Source organism: Coffea arabica, chromosome 11e, assembly GCF_036785885.1.
Source record: "Coffea arabica cultivar ET-39 chromosome 11e, Coffea Arabica ET-39 HiFi, whole genome shotgun sequence".
Lineage (NCBI taxonomy): Eukaryota > Viridiplantae > Streptophyta > Magnoliopsida > Gentianales > Rubiaceae > Coffea > Coffea arabica.
The window spans coordinates 50571804-50584393 of NC_092331.1; the positions used below are offsets into that span (position 1 = coordinate 50571804).

A 12590-nucleotide genomic window follows, 5' to 3' on the forward strand; every position below is an offset into this window, starting at 1 on the left:
ATTGTTAGTTATGATTTTACTATGTAGGTAAAATCTATTCACTACTTCTAAGACGTTAATACTTCTAAGGATATGGGAAAGTCGTAATAGTGGTTCTAAATTAGATTAGCTTGTGTTGGAAAGATTTTGAGGCATTTAGATTTTTATTTTAAGGTTTGATATTGATTACTGTTTTTTATAATGAATAACTTCCATAAAATATATATATAAATATATATATATATATATCTTGGCTCTAGGACCCCTACCCCAGGGTGCCAATGGACCCTAATTTTCATGTCTTACCACATTAAAACGATTTGTGTAGCAACAATATACACGATTAAAAAAACTATAGGTCCATTTTCCAGCTTACTAGGGTTTGTTTGGATAGTGTATTATTTGAAATATTATTTGGAATAATTACTGTAGCACTTTTTGTGATGTGATGTATGTGAGATAAAAATGTGATTGAGTCTACCAACGAGCCAAAGGAACTGATTTAACCTGAACTACGTGAGAGCTCAAAGCTAGAGTGTTAGTTATAATGTTCATGCAATTAGTTAATATATTAGTATTGCCAACGATCAGTCTACCTATAAGTAATTGATACGGATTTCTCTATTATCTCACTGCATTTTATGCATTTGCTGTTGTTAAGCTGAATTTTATGTTAGTACTTGCTCAAAAATTCTAAACATAAAATTTGGTTAGAAAAGCACTAAGGTACAAAGAAACTAATAATAGTTAAGACCTCAACATCTAGTAGATAAAATTGGTAACAAGGAATAGTAAGTTTATTCCAAATTAATTACATAACATAGTTTAGTTATATCTCAAAGATTTTGACAAACATATGAAAAAAAAATCATGCCAACTTCATATCTTAGTTATACCACTTAAGCAGTGTCGTCTTAACATAGTTCTTAATTTTTTTTTCTGCGACAAGCATTAACGCGATATATACAGTTTTGGGATTTTTAGGGTGGATTAAATTTAGAATTGGTGTTTTTATTTAGTTAATTGTTAGGAATTAGAATAGTCGATTTTGTGTAAAGTGTAAAAAAAGTGATTGAGTATACTATAATTTATCTTTTTTAGTTTTGTACAAAAGGCAGTTTAGGATTTTTGAGAAAAAATTGACCTACATTATTACATAAATATTAAAAGTAGGGGAGGTATATGTAATTTGTAAAAATTGAAGGAGCTCTCTACAATTATAGAAACCTCAGGGGAGGTTTGTGATATTATCCCCAATTATAGAAATCCTTTTCCGATCGGGAAACGGATGCGTTTCCTAAATTTTCGTTAACTCGGCGGCGGTGATCATGAATAAATTCAGAAAAATCCCTTTCCAATCTCTCAAAACCAGCTAAAATTGTCGTCAGCCATGGAAGCACTGTTAATGAGGTTCGACAATCAGATGAGTTTGCAGTCCAACTCCGTCGCAATCAATCCCAGATTCACTCAATGTCAGCAGCAGCCGCAGCAGCAGATAGCAGCAGCCAACCACGGCAGCGAGAACACCATGGCGCCGTCACCGTTTCCCTGCCGCATATGTGGCTCAAAATACGCCACCGGAAAGTATCTCGGTGACAGTCAGTGGGTCATCACTTGTCGGACTTGTGCGGAGTCCGCAATCATCAAACAAGGTGGTTAGTTTTCTAATCTTTTGCTTGTGTGCGTGTGTGATTATATAATATAGGTATCTGTGTGTGCTTCTGTGCGTGTGTGATTATATAATATAGGTATTTGTGTGTGCTTCTGTGCGTGTGTGATTATATAATATAGGTATTTGTGTGTGCTTGTAAATATATGTATTACTTGTGTGAAACCGAAGATGGAAAAGGGTATCTTGGAAGAAAGAAAGAAGGGGAGAATAAGCCAGAAGTTATGGGGAAGAGAGTTGAACAACTGGGGTTGGATTGGATGAAGGAGGGGAAAAAGTTAGGGGAAGCTGAGGAGGAAATTCGTTGATCAAATTTCTGGAGAGATGGTGCGAGAATTGGGAAAGCTGAGTTAAATAGGTTAATCAAATTTCTGGAGGATGGTGAGAAAGTTGGGAAAGCTGAGTGAAAAAGGCTAATCAAATTTCTGGAAAGTTGGTCAGATAATTGCGAAAGCTGAGTGAAGTTGTTTAATCAAATTTCTGGACGGATGGTCAGTGAGTTGGGAAAGCTAAGCTAAATAGGTTTATCAAATTTCTGGAAGGATGGGGTGATAAAGTTGGGAAAGCTGAGTGAAATAGGCTAATCAAATTTCTGGAAAGTAGTTCAGATAATTGGGAAAGCTGAGTGAAATTGTTTAATCAAATTTATGGAAAGTTGGTCAAAAGTTGGGAAAGCTGAGGAAAGTGGTTAATCAAATTTTTGGGAAGGTGGAATTGTGAAGGAATTGGGAAGAGTTATGGCTGGTGTTTGATGGAGGGATGAAATCTGGAAGAAGGTGTCTCTTGAAGGAAACACCTGAAGAGTGATCTCTGTTGATAGGATGCAATCTGAGTAAGACTATCTGATTAAGGAAAGATTTGCAGATGAGGAAGTCAGAAAGTAATAGATGGTGGCTGTATATTGCTAGTTGATTTTTTGAAGAAAAAAACCCCAAAGAAATAACCTCAAATAAGTAAAAATAAAAAATAAAAAAAAGACATTAGTCTTTTTTGTCATAACAATTTAGTTTCTGTTCTTAAAAATTTACTTTCTCAATTCAACTGCATACTTTTTCAACCTTTTATTTGTCACGTCACAAAACAAATTTTCTAAATGTTGTTTTTAAATATTTGGGTTGCAAAATTTATTAAAGCTAATACGTTTTGAAATTTTTTCCAGGGAGTACATATAGGAATTATTTTGACAAAAATTTAGTTTCTGTCTTAAAAATTTAGCTTCTCAGTTCAACCACATACTTTTTTAACCTTTTACTTGTCACGTCACAAAAGAAACCTTCTAAATGTTGTTTTTAAAGATTTGGGCTGCAAAATTTATTAAAACTAATATGTTTTGAAATTTTTTTCCAAGAAGTACATATAGGGATTATTTGTTCAGTAATGAGCATGATGAGGTTTAGAAGAGAGATTTTGGAGGAAGAAAAATGAGATGTGTGGAGATGATCTGTGGTGATGGAGATTATGCTCTTTATGGAGCTTTAGGTTAATGTAGTTGGGTTGCCACATATCTGGGATCTTTTGATTTTGTAGTAGTATTGACCCAATTTGTTACTAGTGAGCCTGGAAGTTTATGTTGAAAGACGATAATTATTGTGGTTTTAGACAGACAAATATGGGAAGTATAGAATTTGTTTTAGGTTTGGTCACTTCGCTATCCCCAATTTCAAGATTTAGGTTAATGGTTGCTAAGTGTCTTGCCTTCTCCTACCCAAAAAAAGGTATTTTTATCATTAAATAAAATAATCATGCTTTAAAAAATCTGCCTTTTCAAATTCTAAAAAATATTTCTTATAAAACCAGAGTTTTCTTGCTTTATATAAAACACTGAATTCCTCTTTTTTGACCTTGGATGTTTTTAAGCATGTTCCTTAACTTCACATTCTGAATCTTTTTAATAGCTAATTAACCAAGTTAATTATTACTATAAATGTCAGCACATGTTAATCTCTTTGTGATTAGGTAAATGGTGGATACACCATTTTCTTGCTTTATATAAAACACTGAATTCCTCTTTTTTGACCTTGGATGTTTTTAAGCATGTTCCTTAACTTCACATTCTGAATCTTTTTAATAGCTAATTAACCAAGTTAATTATTACTATAAATGTCAGCACATGTTAATCTCTTTGTGATTAGGTAAATGGTGGATACACCACTTTCAGGCATCAGTTTAGCTATACTTGGGAATCTGTCTAAAGCTAATGCACACACATGCACGTACAACTAGTCAATGTATTGTGTGGTGACGTGAAGGTGTAGCTTTTGACGTGGATGAAGTACTAGTTGCCCCCTTTCCATTTCTACTTGGCTTAGAAACTGAAGGAGGTATGAGTCAAAACTAGAAGTTTGCACCTAGTGGTTGGACTTGAAATTTTAATATATTTAATAAGTTGGTGAGACAATAAAGCAATCAGGGGCAGGTTAGTGCCATGTAACTGTTGTGGTTCCCTATTCGGTTGTTGCAGAGTAAGCCAAGTCGGGAGTCTCGCTATACCAATAATAAGTGAGAGTGCAATTGTGGTTCCCATGTCATGCCTCCTGAGTGAGCCAGTTGGATTCTCAGGAGACTGAAAAACTGAATAAGTGCAAAAAGCACAAAATGGCACAAAAAAAAGGTGCTTCAAAAAAAAATTGGGATTGCAATTGCCACAAGAGGACAGCTTTGCAGTCAAAAAACAAAATCTATTAACAAGCTGCAGCCAAGTCCGTGCACTCACACATTGAGGGACAATGGGGGGAACCCCGCTGCAACTATAGTGCAGGCCGACCATTGTCGTTACCATTGTTAATGTCCTGGTTCTAGTGAGCAATCCTAGATCTCACTTGGACCTCTGACTTGTAAATATATCAGGATTTTAAACCAAGAGCTTGGTTGCAGATGGAAAGTTGAGACAAATGCTTCTGAATGTTTTTAACCCAATCCCTATGAGCACACCATCTATTTTTAATATAATAATCATACGGGGTGGTTAGTGCTAATTTTGCATCAAAAGTATATGCTAGAGCGAAGCTGATTTACAAGACTAGATAATCCTCCATCCCTCACACGTGCTGAAGATTGAGACCTGAATATTGCTAATTGATTATCCTGGTCTATATTGTTTTTGAGTGGGGATATTCATCATTCAAGGTGACATGTATATGATCGAAATGTGAAGGCTTGTCATGCTTGACACCTAAATCTAAAAGATGATAAGGAAAAAAAAAATTTTTTTAACTCCACCTGTGTTCAGTCCTTTTCGCAGCCGGTCCCCAGTCCGGATAAAGGAGGAGGGTTTTCTGTGACTGATAATCTTGGCCCTGATTTTCTTGTTTTCATGGCGTAGTTGATCAGGATTTGAATGTCTATCTCGCGCATTATCCAATTATACTTCTTTCTATTATGTGTTCTGGTTTTCTGGTTTTGCAATTGCATCTTGTTAGTGTTTGTGAACTTGTTCCAAGTAAAGAATCATGAGTTTGAGCTGCTGGACAACTTACTTTTTCAATCCTCAACATCTTACTCAATAAATTTTACATTACAAAATTGATGGGAATATCTGTAATTTGTTCTCTTCATTATGTCACCTGCATGGTGTTGGAATATGTTGTTAATCTCACTTCCTATTGCAAAGACAATGAGCTTGTCTTATCTCAGGTTTATTTTATCCTTGTCTTTCATGTAAGTTTAGCTTGCAGGTCAAATATGATTGAAAATGTTTAAACTGATACTTTGAAAATAATGCATGCTATTTGGTTTAGACAGAAAATAGTTTGGTATGTATTGCTGTCAGTTTGACTGCAGAATGACTTTACGTTTATATCTTGAATTTTTTTTTTTGATTCGTAATGCTAGAGGTTTAGCGAATCTTATATAATATATTCCATTCAAGAGACAGGGAGAAAAGGATGGAGTGGGAAATTCTTCCAACTTCAGACCACTGTGTAGTCCTTTATGAGCATGACAAAGTTGCTGGATTTTCTTATCTCTTGGTTAGAGTTTGTTCAGTCTTAGGATGAAACCTTTAGTGCTTTAAATGATAAATGTGAGTTGACATCCACAGCACTTTTGATTGGAATATTAGATGCTTGCAGAAAAATCATGCTGATTATGTTTCATTTTGCAATTTGTGCGGGAAGGTGTCTCATGCAGTTTTGTACCTCATGCAGTTTTGTACCATAATATCTCACATGAAAATATTTGGTAGAACTCATTGATTGAATTATGGAATATACTACTTTGATGAGATTCACAGGGCTGAACAAGCCATTTACATTCTTCAGAATATAGCATACATTTTTAAATATGTCGCTGACTTGATTTTCAGGTTTAGATGGTTTTTTGTGGTGAGGACATGTATACCCTCATTTTTTATCCTGCATCAAGAGCCATATGCTGTCCTTATGGTACAGATGTATATCAGTTTGTTTTAACTTCTAGTCCATTCTGAACTGATCTGAGTTCTATTGCTAGAAACTCTCTGACTGGAAATATGTCTTCCAGGCAATGTTAATGTTTTTGGAATTGGCTGCCCGATATGTATTTGTGGCCCAAATCTCATGCTGCTGGTAGATATGGTGATAACTCCATCTTCACGTTATTATAGACATGGTTAATGCATGATTCAAATTATTGCATTTGCACTGCAAGTGACACCAATATCATGTGAGTATTCTGCAACGATAATAGGGTTCTTGGTGATTTCTTCTTGTGCGGGTGATGCTTTGTTTCTTTCTAATATACTCCACATGTTGGCTTTTTTTACTTGTGATATCCTTTGATATGATATTCATGCTATCTGTTTCATTCCAAAAGAGTTTGAATTGCTGATTCTGGTCAACTTTTATTACTGCTGCAACTGAGACAAACGAGTGCTCAATGAATAAGGTCTAGTAAAAATATCTAAGTGATATAGGTTGAGAAAATTCAACTCTTTGACATTGTGTTCCTTAATTTATATAGATTGGCACATGAATGTAGAGTAATTTGAGGAATCTGCAAATGAATTTGCCCTGCATAAGGATGAAAAACAAAAATAGAGCTGTTGTCATGATTATAACTGTTGGTCAAATTGAAGATCAAAAGTTGTCTATTATGTCATAATACCTCTTTGTGTTAGCTGCTTTACTTTCGTCTTGCACATCGGTTGTACATGTAGGGAGGCAAATAAGGTTAGTGGCTGGTTGAAGGCATTGTTCTGCTTGTGGCATCTTAATGAGGCTTAAGCCAATATAGGCTAGTTGGCCTTTTCTAATTAAGTTGATGGAAATGTTTTTATCTGAAGACTGATAGAAAGAAAAATGAAGGGACTGTTCTTAAATCTTTTTTTGCTTGTTTGGGAAGAGATGACACACAGGTACATGCACTTGGGAGTCAGGACCAGTTCTTAGATTCTAGTTAAATTTCCTGATCTAGGAAACTTGCGTTTAGATTCAACTCTAATTCTGCTATTCGTGGAGAGGCATGTAGATAGTACACTAACAGGAGATGCAAATTAGGATGTTATTGACTTGTTTACATATCCACATCCTGCAAATTGAGAAAGGGGATTGTGCTTTCAATCCCTCTTGTAATGATTTGACTTTTCTTTGCGAATTCCTCAAACGTGACTTTTCTTATTTGGATATTGGTTTGATGCACATTAAAAAAAATACTAGTTTTTGTTTTTTAGAGGAGGTAGACTTAGACTGGATTAAAGAATAAAGAAGGACAAAGAGCCATTCTTTCAATGTAGTCTTATAAAGCATTTGTCTTGCTTAACCTTTGGCTTTTGGATCTTGGTTTGTTGTGCTTTCCTTTTTCTTTTCCATGCTGTCTCACCTGCTACCTTTTTCGAGATGGATTTGATGTTTACGTTTTTCCTGACAATTTTTTTTTAATATTTGGAATGCTTGATATTCCTGTTTACCAGCATGATTGCACCTCTATTTTTTGCTTCTTTGGTCTTTTTTTTTTGGCTGATTTTCTTTGTTGTAGTTTTTCCAGTTTCTTTCAGCTTTTACATTAGTTAGGTTTCCTTTCTCTTGGACTGTCAACTTAAAAAATTGTCTGAAAAGGTGGCCTTTGGAGCTTGTTTGCTTCATCTCAGGCATGCTATGATTTGTGGATCCATTGTACATTCTTATTGTTTTAGTGGTTAGCATCATCAAGCTAGTCCTCGAGGTGCTAGCTTCTCCTTTTTTTTCAGTTGTTATTTCCTATACCATGCTGTGCTTCCTGTCTGCAGTTCTGTGTTCTTTGCTTCTTGTGCGTGTGTGTGTGTGTGTTTTTTTTTTGCTTGGCTGTTCGTTGTGATAGTCTAGATTGCACATGGTTTACTTGCTTCAGAGATGTTTGTAGAGTTTATATGTTGTGAATTGAAATATGTGCATGTTTTGATTGTTCTGCTTTTTTCTCAATAAATTTGTTGGTCAACCAATGGTTAAATGTGTATACAAGTAACACTTTGTTTTTCCTTTCTAAGGGGTTCTCTTTTTCCTGGTTTGATTTTGTGTCAGTCGAGCAGTTAAACTTTTGCTCTGCTCTATTTCTTTAGATCTTTGTTTAATGCCTGGTTTCTTTGGCTGCTTAATTACCAGCTCTTCTTGTTTTGAACAAAACTCAATGCTTGCTTTTTTGTTCTAAAATTTTCTCTTCTACTTCATTAAGGCATTGTGCCTTTGCCCCAGCCTTCGTTTTTGATACTGGTTTGTGTCTTTTCTCTTCTTTTTATCTTTCAATGTTGTATCCTTAGATTTCTTTCCTTTATCTTTTCCGTCTATGTGCTGTAACTTTACTTGTGCATTTAGATTGTGCTCTTATTCTCCCCCGTCTTCCCCCCTTTTCTCTAGCTTATTAGCTTGGTTTCAATGTGGCCGACAGAGGCCAGGGTTACTTTGCCTGAAGTGCTTAATTATGTAAACTTTGCTGTATTAATTTGGAGGGAATCCAATCATGTAAACTTCGCCATACTAATTTTCCCTGCCCTTTCTTTTTCTTTATTATCTTGAATTTATCCTACCAATTTTCGAGCCACTGTTTGTGTTCTAATACATTCCTATCCCCTTCTGTTCTTGCTTTTCCTTTTCGCTTTCCCTGCTCTTTCTTTTTCTTTATTATCTTGAATTTATCCTATCAATTTTCGAGTCACTGTTTGTGTTCTGTTACATTCCTATCCCCTTCTGTTCTTGCTTTTCCTTTTCGCTTTGCTTCTTCTGGTCTCCAGCTCATTATTTTCCTGAGCGTGAAATCTGTTTTTTTTTTTTTTTTATTGTGTTAGGTAGATTATTAAAGTTCGTAAGTTCTATTATTGAAGTGACTTGTGTTGATTATCTGCGGGTTCATTTTTTTGCTTATTTATTAAGTTAAGTGGCTGATTCAAATGTTTGTTAACATGAATTCTTTGTTGTTATGACTGGTCTATTCTGGTTTATTGAAATTGGAAGCCCTTGTCCTTGTTCTTTTGTGTGCCTCTCAGTGTTAGGAAAATTGACTAGCTCTCTGTATACATTCTTTGGTATCCTAGGTTCTGTAATTAAGGATCTATTGTTTCAGATTGACAGTTTAAGGTTGAAATGGCTGAATCATAAAGAAAACCATCCATCTAAATATTTAAAACGGGAGCTCAGGTTCTTTGTTGTCCTGATTGTGGACCTCCAATTTCAGAAGATTTCTGATTTCTGGAGTGCAGAGCTTATGAATTTGAACCCCAGAGCTTGTGCAAATAGATGAATCCATTCCAGAGCTGTTTGGATCCACTGAATAATCTGATCAAGCTGTTTCTATCTTCCTAGATGTTGCTGGAAATGAATCTTTGACCAAGAAAACTTATTAAGCAACAGGATATATGAGATGCAAAACTGCAAAGTGAAATGTTTGCAGTTTGCCTTTGCAGTTTTGCATTACTCATGAGCTAATGTCTTTGCATTTTGGGTTCACACTTGGAGATAAAAGGATGGTCAACCTCATGAATGTTGGTTTTGTTGTTGCTGGAATTCTCTGTGTTCTCAGTAAAGCTGGCATTGATTACTTTTACTACATTGAAGCTAATAACTGATATCTAAATCATATAAACAGAATCTGACGTTTCCTGACCGATTAGCAGCAGCTATTCATTACTTTGATCTGCTTTGTATGCCATTCTGCTGTAGAATTTAAGGACAGACAAAATGAAACAAATAATTGTTTAAGCATGTTGATACTTCTTGAGCTTTGGTACTTACTTAATGAATCAGTAGCCACTGGATTGAAATTTCTCAAAAGCCTGTGCTAAGAATATTTTTAGCAGAAGAAGTGCATATTACAAGAGTCATGGCAACCTAGGCGGTTGATCACCCAGAACTTCTGTTGTACTTCTTTTGACTGCAGCTGTGGCTGTGTTGCTTGATATGGCTTCGCTTGTATCTGATGATTCATTAGGTCAGTACTACTCAAAACGAGTACCTCATGATCAAGCAGCAAATATATCACTACTAGACAGGCATCGAACATTATGGATTAACTGACTGCGACATGCAAGCATGAATCCTTCCTTTTTGTGCTTAGCACCATATTTTATGGGCTGTGAATGTCATAAGTCATATTAGAGCAATGCATGAATCTAAAATGCTTTCCTAAGTTGCAAATAGGCCGTAACGTATGAGCTGAATTTCTGGGATTGTAGCATTTATTCAGTACTGTTGTATGATTTACATGAGGTCATAATTGGTTGTCCAATAATTATGCATTATTTGAAAAGTAGCCCCAATTAGATGCATAACCCACTGCCTGCATGCTCTCCACTAAAAGTTGGTATAACTGTTGTTTAGCCAAGATAAAGACAAAGTGGAGCGGATTCAGGTGATCAAGTTTGACATGAATAGTCTTCTACTTTGGTTTTTGGTTGCTTATTTCTTGAAGAAAAATTTTTTGGATGCTTTTATGATAGATTGTTTGATAGCATGTCTGATGTAACTTGTCAATAACCTCTTATTATGCGATAGCAATCTCTCTTCACATTTGGTAACGTTGGATGAACTCTATCCTGTGATAGCAATCACTCTTTACATTTTGTAATGTTGGTTTTAACAGTCAACGTATTGTGTTTTCGATTTGCCCGATTTTACCTTGCTCTTTCACATTTATATGTATTTGGCTGCTTATGGAGAATGTGAAACTTGTAAGTTGATGTTACAGTTCACCAATGTAACCAAAACTACAAATAGATGGATCCCATAATGAGAATCCACAGATTAGGAGTTTAGTGTGGATCTTTTGAGATGATATACCACTGATGTTATTAATATTTTTTAACGTGCACATAGATTAGAAATATCAACAAAAAAAAAAAAAAAACAAAAGCGCGCTAAGCAAAAGCTTTTGCTTAGACAGGTAAACTTTAAACTTTCTTGCTGAAGAAAAATACTAACTTCTTGGAACAGGCAGGCTGGCAGATCTGATGCAACAACGCCGTGCATAAAGATTTACTTGCACCTTCTCCTGCAATTGATCGAGAAGTTATTCAAAGCATGGTATCATGCATAGATATGAAAGTGACTTGGAGTAGGCACTGAGATTAGTTATTCAGTGCAGATAAATTCTGGATTGATGAAGTCCGTGAGGTATGGTTGGGCCTAAATAATGTCTTTACGAGGATGATATATCTCTTAGGAGCTGTGTTGTCCATGCTTCATCCAGGCTGATCAAAATGTACTTCTACAGGATAGACCATCTACTTGTAGTTGATGAAGGTTTAACAAAACAATTGTATCAAGCTCCTGTGTTTAATTATCGAATTTCTAGTATCACGAACAAAGTCATGTTTTCGGTTTTCTTGAGAATTAATGCAGAAAAAAAAATGGAAGAATTTTCCTTCAAGAAGTTCCCTGCCTGGCTTGCAACTCATTGGGCTTCCTAGAACTGTGGTATGAGGTGTAATTCTAACTTCAACTTCTGAAATGAGAAGTATCCATAATCAGGATTTTTTTCCCCCAATTTAATCTCTGTACCTGTTAGCTATCACTAAGCTGGCTATCATTCATTCTTTTTTTATTTTCCAGATATAATATTTTTTATCTCCTACTCCTCAAATCCCCTCTGAACCCCCAATCTGCTAGGCAAGGGCTCGAACTTCAGATCTTGCAAACAGGGAGAACCTTAAATGCCTCCCCCCTAGCCAAGCCCATTGGAGGAGGAGGGGGAAAGGGGGGGGGGGGGTGGTGCGGCTGGCTATTGTCGTAGGTTATGAATTATTAAGAGTACAATTTCTTCTAATTGCAGGCTTATGCATGTCTTGATAGTTTAAAGTGTCTACTTTGAATGCCGATACTTTCATGTCATTTGAAAAACCAAATCACCAATTAGTGAAATTTTGTTTTCTTGATCTGAATCATTGTTTTAATGGTTAAAAGTCCTTTTCATCATAATAATAGAAGAAAATGTTGCTTTCCCTTGATATAATAACATGATTCTCACTTGTCTTGAAGAAAAACCATATGTGGCCAGCCAGTGGCTCTCTAGTTGGTTGGATGAACAAACCAAGAAACTGTATGGTATCACTATTCTAATCCACAACGTTTCTTCTAGTTACAAGAAAAGTCATTATACAATTTCATATTAATGAAAGATTTCAAAATAATAAAGTGATTGTTTGAAAACTATAGTATAGACAATATATTCAAGAGAGGAAAAAGGGATATTCATCAGCAGACGAAGCCAACACTGTGTTGCTAAAAAGGTACTCAATTCAACCCAGAATTAGTTATCCTTTGGTAGCCTTCATGCTAAGGAAATCCTTTTTTTCACCATTTGAAAAAGGATTCTAGTACTTATTTTAATTGGGATCCAGAGAAAATACAAAAATTAAAAAAAAAAAATTAGTTCTTGTATAAATGAACTAGGAGAAATGTGAATGGACAGACGAAAAGGATTTTGTCTAATGGGGTCATCACCAATGATTTGGATTCGGCAATATCTCATAGTGGGAAGTGATATCAATTGTCTCACTCCC

The 12590-nt window shown here is 35.4% G+C and overlaps 1 long non-coding RNA gene across 2 annotated transcripts; it reads left to right on the forward strand.

The window, feature by feature from the left end:
* Window positions 1-1253: 1253 nt before the first annotated feature.
* Window positions 1254-11461, forward strand: LOC140021502 (uncharacterized). 2 transcript variants are annotated; one of them, XR_011825334.1, is made up of 3 exons: window positions 1254-1634; window positions 5952-6030; window positions 6128-11461. It is a non-coding gene; the product is annotated as an uncharacterized lncRNA (long non-coding RNA). The 2 variants fall into 2 exon arrangements; XR_011825333.1 differs by having other exon boundaries at window positions 1254-1631.
* Window positions 11462-12590: the final 1129 nt, after the last annotated feature.